Source organism: Suricata suricatta, chromosome 2 (genome assembly GCF_006229205.1).
Source record: "Suricata suricatta isolate VVHF042 chromosome 2, meerkat_22Aug2017_6uvM2_HiC, whole genome shotgun sequence".
Lineage (NCBI taxonomy): Eukaryota > Metazoa > Chordata > Mammalia > Carnivora > Herpestidae > Suricata > Suricata suricatta.
Window position 1 is genome coordinate 165,287,101 of NC_043701.1, and position 13,691 is coordinate 165,300,791.

Genomic DNA, 13,691 nt, shown 5'->3' on the forward strand with positions numbered 1-13,691 from the left:
CTCTTATTGGTTTCACAGTAACAATTTCTATTAAATTCAGCATAGGAGAAGCATGGATTACTGTCAGGAGAAAAAAATGCTTAGCAGGAGCTAATGATCTAGTCAGTACATTCAGGAAACACACTTCCAGAGGTCTCTGCTACATAAGCTTTTGCTTTTTTTAATGCTGCCTCTGAAATTTGCAGGCAGGGCTAGGTTTTTAAATTACATTAGTGTGGACTTTCATTCTTCATGGTGAATACATTAAAGGGAGCCACTATTAAAGTTTCTTTTCATATGTATTGAAAAGGAAATGAATTGCCACCCTATTAGACCTGTCTCAATGTTCGCTAAGCATATTATTTGCACACTTGATTGTAAGCCATCAATAAGAAACGTCTGGATTAATTTTTTGGCATGAATAAGAAAAGGAGGGGTGTATTTTTAATTATGATGACATGCACCCTCTATCTTAAACACCCAAGAGAAGCATAATTTCATGAATCCGTGTGATAAGGGGCATATGGGGATAACTGCTCTTTTCTTATTAATAATTTCTATTTCTATAAGGAAGATAGATTGAGAATCTCATCTGGAGGTTATACTTTTAAATAGTCAGATTAAAAAGCAGTTATGAAATAGCTTTTGAAGTTTGGCTGCAATTGCAGTTCATTTGCAGCCCATTTCCATCATAATAGAATCCTGGAAGTGAGCATAGGGGGGAAAGGGCTGATTCAGCCCTTGACATGGTGTGGAGTTGTTCTTTACAGTAATATCTGCAAGGTTTTGTCCAGACTGGTAAGACACCTAGATCTCATGGTCTCATTATTTTTAACTTGAAATCCTGTTTCCTAATAGTGGTAATGACTATTCTATCAAACCCTTTCTCTCTTATTAAAACGTGGAAAGAAAGCAGTATTTTAAGAAACTAAGCATGAAGCAAAATTGACACACAGGTCCCAGATACAGCAAGACAATGCCTGAGGTGCACACATGCTTTTCTTACCCCAATTTAGTGCTGTCTTGTGGAACAAGCATTCTTTAAAAGTGGAGTTGAAGACCATAAGAGGAAACCTGTGGGAACGGGAAAAGACAATTATAGATTGGGGGTGGCAGAGAAACATAAAGGGAGGCACAGATTTCTACACTTGACCTAAACTGGTAAAATTATGACATCAGTAGACTTTGATAAGTTATGTACATGCAATGTAATACCTACAGCAACCACCAAAAAGAGAGGTCTATAAACAGATACAAACAAAACCACTATAGGTAAATTAAAATAAAATTCTAATACAATTATAAGCTACCTGCAAGAAAGCAAGAAAAGAAGTAGTGGAACAATGAAAGAAGGACAAACATAATGAAAAGTAAAATGTCTGAGTTAGGTCTTAACATATTGGTAATTACATTAAACAAAAATGGTCTTTAACAATATGACCCAACTATTTGCTATCTGTAAGAAACTAAATTTAAGTGTAATAATATAGGTATACTGAATATCTACGAAATGAAAAAGAGTTATCTATCTATATATTAGCAGATAGATAGATAAATAGATGTAGAGATATGTAATGGAAACCTTAGTCAAAGAAAGCAGGAGAATCTATATTAACTTCTGATAAAGTAGAGTTTAGAGGTATGTGTGTATATATATCCAGAGTCATAGAGGAGCATTACATTTTATTTTAAAAAGCCAGTCTACTAAGGATACATAATCTTAAATATGTTTGCACTGTAGAAAATGTGTGAAGCACAAACTGGCATAACTGAAAAGAAAAGTAGAAAAATCCATACCAATAGATGAAAACATGCATACTCCATCTCAGCCATTGATAAAACAAGTATGTAGAAAATCAGAGAAAAAATATAGAAGACCACAGCAACATTAAGTAACAAAATCTAATTGACAATTATACAATGCTTCACCAGGGGTACCTGGGTGGCTCAGTTGGTTAAGCGTCTGGCTTCAGCTCAGGTCATGATCTCACGGTTCGTGGGTTTGAGCCCTGTGTCAGGCTCTGTGCTGACAGCTCAGAGCCTGTAGCCTGCTTCAGATTCTCTGTCTCCCTCTCTCTCTGAAGAGTCCCTGCTCACACTGTCTCTCAAAAATAAATTTTAAAAAAGCGCACAAAAGAATTAAAAAAAAAAAGAATGCTTCACCAAACATTAGCAGAATATACATACTTTTCAAATGCTAATGTAATATACCAGAACATACACTATTTTGGGCTATAAAACATCCTTCAGTGAATTTAAAAGAACTAAAACCATACATACAAAGTATGTTCTCTGACCATAAAGGAATCAAACCAGAGATCAGCAACAGAGATAGAAAAAAAATCTTCCAAAATTTGGAAATTAAGTAGTAAACTTCTGAGTATTTCATAGATTAATAAGGACATTTTAACACTTTAAGATGAAGGAATATAGGACATATCAAAATTTGTAGGATACAGCAAAATAAGTATTATGCAAGCAATGTATCATACTAAAATGCATACATTAGAAGAGTGGACAGTGTAGAATCAATGATTGAAGTTCCTACCTCAAAACCTGGAGGAGCAAAATAAAGCCAATGCAAGTAGGATCAAAGAAATAATAAGGATAAGATCAGAAATCCATGAAATTGAGAACAGAAAAATAGAGAAAAATCACTGAAACAATGAATTTCTTTTTTGAAAATATTTTTAAAAGTTGACAAATCTCTAGAAAGACTGACAAAGGAAAAAAAGAAGAAAATATTAGCAATATCAGGAATGAAATAAACAAAGAAAATCAGTATCAGATAGATATATGAAAAGGTGCTCAACATTGCTATCAGAGAAATGTAAATCAAAATCACAGTAAAATTCTATACACCAGTTAGGATGACTGTCAGCAAAAATATAAAAGATAATAAATATTGGTGAGAATGTGGAGAAAAGGGAATCCTACATACCTCAGTAGAGATGTACATTGGTACAGCCACTGTGGGAAGCATTTTGGAGGTTCCTCAAAAAATGAAAAATGGAATTACCAGGTTATCTAGCAATTCTACTTCTGGGGGGTGTATCTGAAGAAGATGAAATCACTACCCCAAAGAGATATCTGTAATTCTTTTTTTTTAAATTTGTTTTAATGTTTACTTATTTTTGAGACAGAAAGAGACAGCATGTTAGTGGTAAGGGAGAGGCAGGGAAAGAGTAAGACACAGAATCCGAAGCAGGCTCCAGGTTCTGAACTGTCAGGACAGAGACTGATGCAGAGCTGGAACCCACAAGCAGTGAGATCATGACCTGAGCTGAAGTCAGACACTCAACAGACTGACCCACCCAGGCACCCCAATATAGCTCTATTCTTATGTTCACTGCAGCATTATTTACAATAGCCAAGACATGAAAACAACCTAAGTGTCCATCAGTAAATGAATTGATAAATAGTGATGCACACACTCAAAGATACACACACACACACTCTCACACACACACACCATACACACACTTTGGAGTATTATTCAGCCATAAAAAGAAGGAAATCCTGCCATTTGTCACAACATGGATGAACCTTTGAGGTCATTAAGCTAAGTGAATTAAGTCTGATGCTGTAAATGATATCTGTGCCAACTCTGGGTTTTATTACAATCCTCTAGAAAGTGTTGATATTTTTGTCTTAAATGACAAGCTGGTTAGCTGGTTCAGCCTGGGAAGAATGAGACATATCTTACTTCAGTTCTCAAAGGATCTGATGCTTTGGGGCTAGCTTTCATTTGCCAGTTTCAGAAATAAGGCTGAAATTAAATGGATCCATACACAGAGTTAATATCATCTTCTCTGGCTCTCCCTCTACAGTTCCCCTCACCCTCTGGCTTCTATCATCTTTCTGTAGCTCTTTTGGCATGGTTGCTACTGGAGTTTCAGCCATGCTGCTTTGCTCCATTATTGGGGCTTACCTGCATAACGAAAGCACAAGTGAGGGAAATTCACAAATTTGTCCTAACTTCAGCTGATTACTTATTCACATTTTAAACTTCCTTCTCACAATCTGCCTGTTTTTATTTGCTTTACTTAATTTTCAGGTAGCCAGGGTTTTTTTTCTTTTAAATTTTGTCCACTGTCACATTGTAACTGGCATTGTAATTGGCTAGAGGGCTGGTCTTCAGGTGGTTACACTGAAATAGCAGAACTGGACCTGTAGGAGTATAGTTTCATAGCAGAAGTAAAGGGATTACATTACATATCAGATATTGTTGAAGAGAAAGTATTCAGGAATGAGTTCGTAGACTTTGGCTTGACAACCTACTAATGCAATTACCATTATTTTAAAATTGGAATATTTCAGAAGCAGTAGGTTTGGGGTGGGATGGCATAGAAGTTCAGTTTGAACAAGCTGCGATTGGAATACCTATTACATATACAACTGGAGAGTTTAAGTGAGAAATGTGTAATGCAAGTCCTTATTTTAGTGGAGATGTCAAACTGGGGATAGTTTTGTGAATCATCAGCATGTAGATAATATAAAAGGATATGAAACTGAATGAGATTCCCAAGGGAGCGGATGCAGTGAGGAAGAGAAGACACCAAAGAGAGGCCCCAAAGCTGAGACCTGACCCACTTTAAGAGGCAGTACAACACAACGTGAAAATGTGCTCAAAGCAATATATAAAGTGGGGTTAAGAAAAGAAATAACTAATCCAGCTTGGGATATCAAGGGCATTCCATACAGATACCTCTTAAAAGCAATGCAAGTGTCTGAATAAAAGTTAACTAAGGACAGGAAAGGACGAAGGGTGTTCCCCTTAGATGGAATGGATTTCCAACTATCATTGGAAATATCATTATCAAATGCAGAGAAAGAGGAAAGAAAAGGTCATGCAACAGTCCCCCAAAGAAATGACAGACCCAGCAGAAGCAGCTTGTTACAGAAAATTCTATGATGTGTTTGAGGATACCAAGATTCAGAAACTACCTGATAAGCTGAGTTTTTCTTTCTTATAAACTAGAATCTAGTACAGAATATTGGGAACTCTGCCATTCAATTTACATTTTCTTTAAAGAACTCTTAATTCATGAAACAAATACAAAGGGGGTTTCTCTTTGAAATTGAAGTTGAATTAACATGTATTTCAGGTGGATGGAGGTATCTTTCCCAATGTCCTCACTCACAGTATCAGCACCCACATCTTTGAGGGACTCTAGAGTGCAACATAGGATTTATACACAGTACATTTACTGATAAACAATATTAATATAATCAGCATCACAATAATAATATGAAATTGTTCCAGTACTGACCAAACATTCCCTCTGGAACTTTGTAGTTACCTTTTCCCCCAAATCCAGCCCTTGGTCATCATTGATACTATGTCAATCTCTCGGGTGCTGTCTCTTCTGGATGTCATATAAATGGAATCATATATATGACCTTTTCAAAACTAGGTTCTTTATTTTTAGCCCGATGTGTTTGAGTTACATCCACACAGTCAAGGGTAATAGGATTTTGTTCCTTTTCATTACTGAGTGCTCTTCCACCCTGTGGGTGTACCCATTCTCTAGTTGTGGGCCATTTGGATTGTTTCCAGATTTGGATGATTATAAATAAAACTATAGTAAACATTTGACTCAAGATTGTTTTGTGAACATAGATTTTTATTTCACAAAGGTAAATATGTAGAGAGGGGTGAGATTACTGAGTTGAGTGGTGAGTGCATGTTTAACTTCATAAAAACTATCAAGCTGTTTTGGTATTGCCACTGGGGTTTCCAAATGACTGCAGCAAAGGTGAGTTATGGTGAGTGAGATTACACGGCTCACAAAGCCTAACATATTTATTATTTTGCTCCTTATAGAAGAAATTTGCTGACCTTTTGTATTTTGGTGAATATCCCATGTGTATGTGAAAAAAATAGTATTATCAGATGAAGTGTTCACCTTCATTGATAGTAGTGTTAGCTCTTCTATATTCTTATCAACTTTTCTAGTTATTTGTTCTATTGGTTACTGAACATGTAGTGTTGAGAACCTTTGAGGTTTTCAACTTGAATTTTGTACCTGTCTTTTTTTCTTTTGTTTTATCTATTTTTGTTTCATACATTTTGAAGTTACATTTTTAGGTTCACACCCATTTAGGATTACTATGTCATTTTGTTGAATTCAACATTTTATTATTATATGATGCCCCCCCTTCCTTATACTCTGATAATATATTTTTTTAATTAATTCTGCCTGATACTAAATAGACACACCAGCTTTAATTAGTGTTTGTATGGTATGTCTATTTCTACCCCTTTTACATTTTTTATTATTTTCTAATGGTTGTTTATTTTTGAGCGAGAGAGAGAGAGAGAGAGACAGATGTGGAGCTAGAACCCAAGAATGGTGAGATTGTGACTTGAGCTGAAATTGGATGGCTAACTGACCGAGCCAACCAGGCACCCCTAAAAACAGTATATTGATTTAAAAAGGCAAGATAGAACTACATGTTAGTTACTAGAAACTTAGATTGAATATGAGAGCATAGATAGATTAAAAGTAAAAAGGATGGATGGGCGCGTGGGTGGGTCAGTCGGTTGAGCATCTGACTTTGGCTCAGGTCATGATTTCACACTCTTAGACTTTGAGCCCCGCATCAGGCTCTGTGCTGACAGTTCAGAGCCTGGAGACTGCTTTGGATTCTGTGTCACCCTCTCTATCTGCCCCTACCCTGCTCATGTTCTGTTTCTCTCTCTCTTTCAAAAATAAATAAACATTAAAAGAATGTAAAAAATCATTTTAAATTAATATAGTTTTTAGAGCAGTTTTAGGTTTATAGAAAAATTGAACAAAAGTTATAGTGTTCTTGTAGAAATTCTTTCCTTCTCCCCTCCCCATCTCCCATATTATTAACATCTTATATTTAGTGCGTCCAATTCTTTACAGTTGATGAGCCATTACTGATACATTGTTAACTAATATCCATAGTTCACAAAAGAGTTCAATCTTTGTGTACACTGTGTGGGTTTTGGCAAAGGTATAATGACATGTATCCACCACTATAGTATCATACAGAATCATTTCACTGCCCTAAAACTCCCTGGTACTCCACCCATTCAACTGTCCCTCCCCATGAACCTCTAGAGATCCACTGTTCTTTTTACTGTCTGTATAGTTTTGCCTTTTCAAGAATGTCATAATTTGAATTGTACAGTGTGTAATCTTTTCATATTGATTTCTTATACTTAATAATATATATTTAACTTTCCTCCATATGTTTTCATGTCATTTCTCTTTTTGTAGTTATGGTAGTTCTTTTTGTGGCTCCTCAAAACCTATCCGTAGAACTCCCTTATGACCCAGCAATAGCCCTGCTAGGGATTTACCCAAGGGTTACAGAAGTGCTGATGCATAGGAGCACATGTACCCCAATGTTCATAACAGCAATGTCAACAATAGCCAAAACATGGAAAGAGCCTAAATGTCCGTCACCTGATGAGTGGATCAAGAAGATGTGGTATAGATACATGATGGAGTACTACATGGCAATGAGAAAGAATGACATATGGCCATTTGTAGGAAAGTGGATGGACCTTGAGGGTGTCATGCTAAGCGAAATAAGTCAGGTGGAGAAGGACGGATACTGTATGTTTGCACTCACAGGTCTAACAGGAGAACAGGAGAAACCTAATGGAGGACCAGGGGGAGGGAAAGAGGGAAAGAGAGTTGGGGAGAGAAAGGGATGCAAAACTTGAGAGACTATTGAATACTGAAAATGAACTGAGGGTTGAAGGGGAAGGGGGAGAGGGAAAAGAGGTGGTGGTGATGAAGGAGGGCACTTGGGAAGAGCACTGGGTGTTGTATGGAAACCAATTTGACAATAAACTATTTAAGAAAAAAATATTAATAATGAGTATTAGATAATTTTACTTCACATAATGAAGGCTGATATATTCCCAGAAGTTATACATAAATGACATTTTTATTTACAAATACATAGCATCCATTAATATGAAGAATACTATGGCATACCCTTTGGGAAATAAATAATCTCTACTAAATATACTTAGCTCATAAATTACTTTTAAAATATATAATTAAAGTAAAATAAATCCAACCCATAAGACATTTTGTCTTATTCTTATTCCACAATCTCATTTTCAATGGTTAAGGGATTTGTATTTTTCAATGGTTAAGTTTATTTAAAATATCTTAATAGAGAGTTACCTTTAATCACATTTTAGCAACAATGTCTTTTATTGCAACATACTACTATATTTTATTTCCTAGCATGTACAAAGTTAACATAGTATGGACATTAAGTTAGAGTTCTAGCCTAACCTACAATTACCAGAACACATCTTGAGTGACATGCTTTGTTCTGTCAGTTGAAAGCCATTGACAAGGTAAATGTAATGTAATCCAGAGTCTATGTGCAGGCTGACAGGAGGCTAGAGGCCATCTCCTCTAAGGAATAATTAATGGAGCAGAAAGTCAAAGTGAAGATTCAGTTTAGACATAATAACACTTTCCAAATATCTGCAGATTTATTCTGAGGAAAAGGGGTATAGGCATTGTCATATTTCAGAGAATTTAACTAGGATCAAGAGATATGAATTATAATAACATTATTTATCTTTATTTAAAATATTTCTTAGTAATGATTATAATTACCTAACCATGGAACACCCTGCCTCTTGAAGTAGTGAACTTTCAGTCACTTGTGGTTTTCAAATAAAATATGAGTAATTAGCTACCCAGAATCTTATCTCCTGTATAATTTCTAAGTGTTCTACCTTCTTCCTGGCTCTCAGACTCTGGATATAGAAATAATGCCCAATAATAATTAAATAAAAAATAACTTAATGAATAAGGGCACCCTGGTGGCTCAGTTAGTTAAGCATCCAACTTCGGGTCTGGTCATAATCTTGCAGTTTGTGAGTTTGAGCCCCACATTGGGCTCTGGGCTGACAGCTCGGAGCCTGGAGCCTCACTCTTCCCTGCTCACTCTCTGCCTCTCTCTCTCTCAAAATAAATAAATATTAAGTTTTTAAAAAGAAAATGCCTTAATAAATTAGGAAAAATGGTGTGATTAGTTTGCAAATGTCAAGAGATTTTAGAGACTTCTCAAATAAGATATAACTTACATCGCACCTTGCTATTGAGTAAAATTTGAATAGATGGACAAAGGAATACAGAGCAAGTTATTTTGGGTACAGAGTGTATCAATCAGGGCTATTAGTTATATAAAACATATTACAAAGTTCTGTATGTATGATCATAAAACATATACTCTTTTATATTATTATTGGCAGCAATATTTCTATATTGTATGAAGCCTTTTTTATTACTGTGTATTATCATATACAAAACTATTCCATCATAATAGAAATTAGAATGCTCGTTACCTTAGGGATAGTGACTAAGAAGGGGCAAAAGCAGATTTCTGTGACACAGGAAAGATTTTTTTATCCTTGTTTTCAGGTGTTTCCATGGGTTTATACAGTGTAAAAATTCATCAGTCTAAAGATTTGTATATTTGCATACTCTATGGCTTATAAAGAGCACATCAATAAAAATGTGGCTTTTTTTTGGCTTTTGTTTTAATTACATGAAGTGAAGATCTAACTGGCTTAGGTCTCATGCTTACTCTTTGGCTTAGGCAGGATAGAGCACTGTGAGTAAGAATTTTAGGAAATTACATTAAGGAGAAAGGGTTTCCTAAGAAAAGTAAGACAATTATTATCAAAAGAGGAGAGGGGCTGTGCAGGCAAATCAATAGATGGCCACCAAATATGGTAATGGTATTAATTATTATATGGCAGGATATTAATATTAACTGACAACTTATGTTTAAATAAGACTTTCATATAATCTTATCTCATTTACCCTTAAGAATTCTATAAGCAATGTTTTACATTTAAAGTCAATAAGACACAGAGGGCACTTGGAAGCAGATTTGGAATTTACACACAGATTACTTACCTCAAGAGTCTACATGATGAAACCCTATGCTATGGCTGCTTCTCAAATACACATTATATATTTAAGGGTGTTGAACTAGACAAGATAGAATGGAGCAAAGTGAAACAAAGATATGGATGCACTAAGCTATTTCATTGTTCCATTTAATTCTGCTTATGGGAAGGGTTTTCAAACCTTCATTTTATAAATCAGAAATTGATGGATACAAATTCACTGAAGCCTGGGAGATTATAAACACACATACACACATATAATGATTTCCTTTTTAATGATTTATCACATATAATTAGAAGTTGGGAGTTTTTGTCCTTTCTAAAGCCCACTATCTTCTTTTTCAAAATTAAGGGCTTTAGTGTTTGTCTTACCAAAAGATTCATTTTGCTATTCATTCAAAGATTATAAGTTCTAGTTGGAAGTGGATAAGATAACTGAGAAAATGTCATTCAGGTCCCTCATCAAAATACTGAATAGGGTCACATAATTGGAAAGTTATTTAAGCATAGCAGGTGTTATCAGGTGGTGATGTAATCAGATACTATGGTTATCTTCCCCTTGCAAACCCAGGTCATTTCACAGTGGAAAGGATACCAGTCTCAAAAGGGACAAAGAAAAAGTCTTATGAAGGAAATCATTCGGCAATGGCATATATATCAATGCCTTTAGGAAATGGTAGCAACAATCAGAGTCTAACCCAACTAAAGCAGATATGGCAGGACACAGGAAAGTAATGTCAAATCAGAAGTTTTATTGGATTGGCCTCCAAAAGAGATAAATGTGCAAATGCAAAACTGATGAAAAGAATTTACTTTTCTATTAAATGGATTAATATGAATCTGCTAACTCTAAACTTTTTATGACAGTTTTCATTATAAACGATGGCCTCCATTTTAAGCAATCCACCATCAAAAGTCTAACTTTAAGTGAGATAAAGAGTTACCTTTATATCCTATTAATATACTTGCTTCTGAATATTAACTCACAACAAGTTTGCCATTTTTCTTAAGGGTTGTGCACCTTTGTGGTCTTTCAAGCCCCTTATATTGGTATCATTCTATTCAGCTTAAAATATTCTGATATTTTAAAAATGGGAAGAAACTATACCAAAAATTTATGAGCTTTCATAAGTTTTTACAATTTAAATGAATTCTTACATATGCCTTTATGACAAAAAGCTTCTCAAAGTTATTTCCATATTGGTGTCAATATTTTTATTCATATTCACTCAAGGGCAACTTGGAACACAAGGACAACAAATGTCCACATAAAGAAGGTTCTTATAATAAAGAAATGAGATAGAAACAGGAGTAAGAATTATGTGACATATTTTTAAAAATATCATATTTTAATAAAGTATTTTAAAAAGCTTATTTAGTTCACTCTAGAATGGAAATTTTTACAAAGATAATTTAATACATCTTTCTATTCTCAAATATAATTTCCTCATATGATATCTTTCTCCAAAATTGGGAACAGCTGCAGACCTTATTCAGTAAGAGAAGAGAACCTCTTATATGTAGGTAAAATATTCCTAATGGGGATCTAGAGGAGAAGGGGCCCAGATGGTGGGGCAGCATGGAAGTTCTCTGCTTCCTTCATCCCTGAAATGCAACTAGATTAGCAACAAACCATTTTGCACACCTAGAAAATTTTTCTTAGAATCAACACAACAATCTGCATAACTTGAGCCACAGAACATGGCAGGCACACATGGAGAGGTGACCTGGGGGAGAGAGAAGCCATTGAGGGTAGGAACTGCTTTGCTTTGTGAAGAGAGGAGAAAGACAGCAGGGAGAGCACAGGAAAAACACTCCCTCTGAACACAGCTGGAGAGAAAAAGAGAGTGGAAACACTCACAAGGGTTTGAACAAGAAAGGGAGCAAGGAGGAGTTTCAATAGTGTATCAACAGGGGAACGGAGTCAGAAATTCCACAGCTCAGTACCTGGTGGTGCTCTGGTGGGAAGCGTGAATCCCAGGAGCAGACAGCGAGATCCAGACGTCCTCAGAACACACAGGAAAAGGCAGATTCCCCTTCCTGGGAGGACATTTGGAAAGGTCTAGTGGTCTCCCCATGGGAAGGGTCCCAGTGGACCTGGAGAAGTACAGCTTTTGCTGGTATTGGAATAAGGACGCTAGGGTGTTGTGAAACTTGGCAACAGTCGTGTGTTGTGATTTGCCATAGTTCCCTGAATCACAGCTGCTACTCTATCACACAAAATTTGTCTGGGACAGGCTGGCACACAGATGTACTCTCTGGGTCTCTGCAGAAGCATGGTCACATGAGCATTCCCAGGGTCAAGCCTGGTACCCAGTGACTGCTCAGGGAGACCCTCCCCCAAGGGGTTGCTGTGGGCCCAAGCCCCAGGGCCCTCAGGAGTGAGAGGGTTGGAATCATAGCCCCATCTGAGATAAAATTCAAGAGAGGTGCCACTTGGGAGGCTAAAACCTTGTTTATGGACAACATAGAAGCAGGGACGGATGGAAGCTGGAGATAAAGGAGGGGTGCCTGATGGCTAGTGTGTGAGAGCACAGAGTTCTGATGCTTGAGGCTAGGGAGCTGGGTAACACCATTTTCACCTCTCCCACAACTGCACATACACGTTCACATGCACCACCTCAATCCACCCCAATAAGCTAGGAGTGCCACCAAGTGGAGAATGGATCTGTAACACCAACCCCATGCAACTGTGCCAACTAAGGCCTAGAAGCCCACCACAGGTCTCTCCCCCTACTTAGTATACAGACTATAAAGTGCTTCATAATTTGACTTCTATGGGAAACTGGATGTAATCTCATTTGGATTTCATTCTGTTCGCTGACCAATCTATTCTTTTTTTTTTTCTTCTCTTTTTCTTTTCTTAGTCTTGGATACAGAAAGAGAAAAAAATTATTTTTATTTTCAGTCTTTATAAATGTATTTTTAATATACTTTTTATTTTTTGCAATTTTTATTTTCTATTTTACTTTATTTCATTTTATTCCACCTTATTGCCTACTTTTTAAATTTTTAAATGTTTTCTTCTTTTTGCTTTTATTTTCTTTCCCTTTTTTCTATGTTCTATCAAGATTCTTTCAACAAGCAGATCAAAACACACCTAGAATATAGCTTCTTTAATTTAATTTTCTGTGTTGCTTTCAATTTTCTACTTTTTATTTTTTATTTAATTAATTATTTCTCTCTCTCCAAAATGATAAAAAGAAGAAATTTGCCAGAAAATAAAGAACAGGAAAAAATGATAGCCAAGGACTTGATCAACACAAATATAAGCAAGATGTCTGAACTAGATTTAGAATCACTATGATAAGAATACAAGCTGGGGTTAAAAAAAACATAGAATCCCTTTTTGTAGAAATAAAGGAAGTAAATTCTAGTCAGGATGAGATTAAAATTGCTATAACTGAGATGCCTTATTAAATGAATGCTATGGTGTCAAGAATGGATGAAGGAGAGCAGCAAATCAGCAATATAGAAGACAAAATGGAGAATAGAGAAGCCAAAAAAAAAAAAAAAGAGGGGAAACTAAGGCAAAAGAGCACAATATAAGAATTAGAAAACTTAGTGACATATTCACAAAGAATAACATCTGAATCATAGGAGTCCCAGAAAATGAAGAGAGAGTAAAAGTGGTAGAAGGCTTATGTGGGCAAATCATAGCAGAAAACTTTCCTAAACTGGGGAAAGACACAGACATCAAAATCCAGGAACCACAGAGGACTCCCATTAGATACAACAAAAACCGACCTTCAATAAGGCATATAATAGTCAAATTCACAAAATA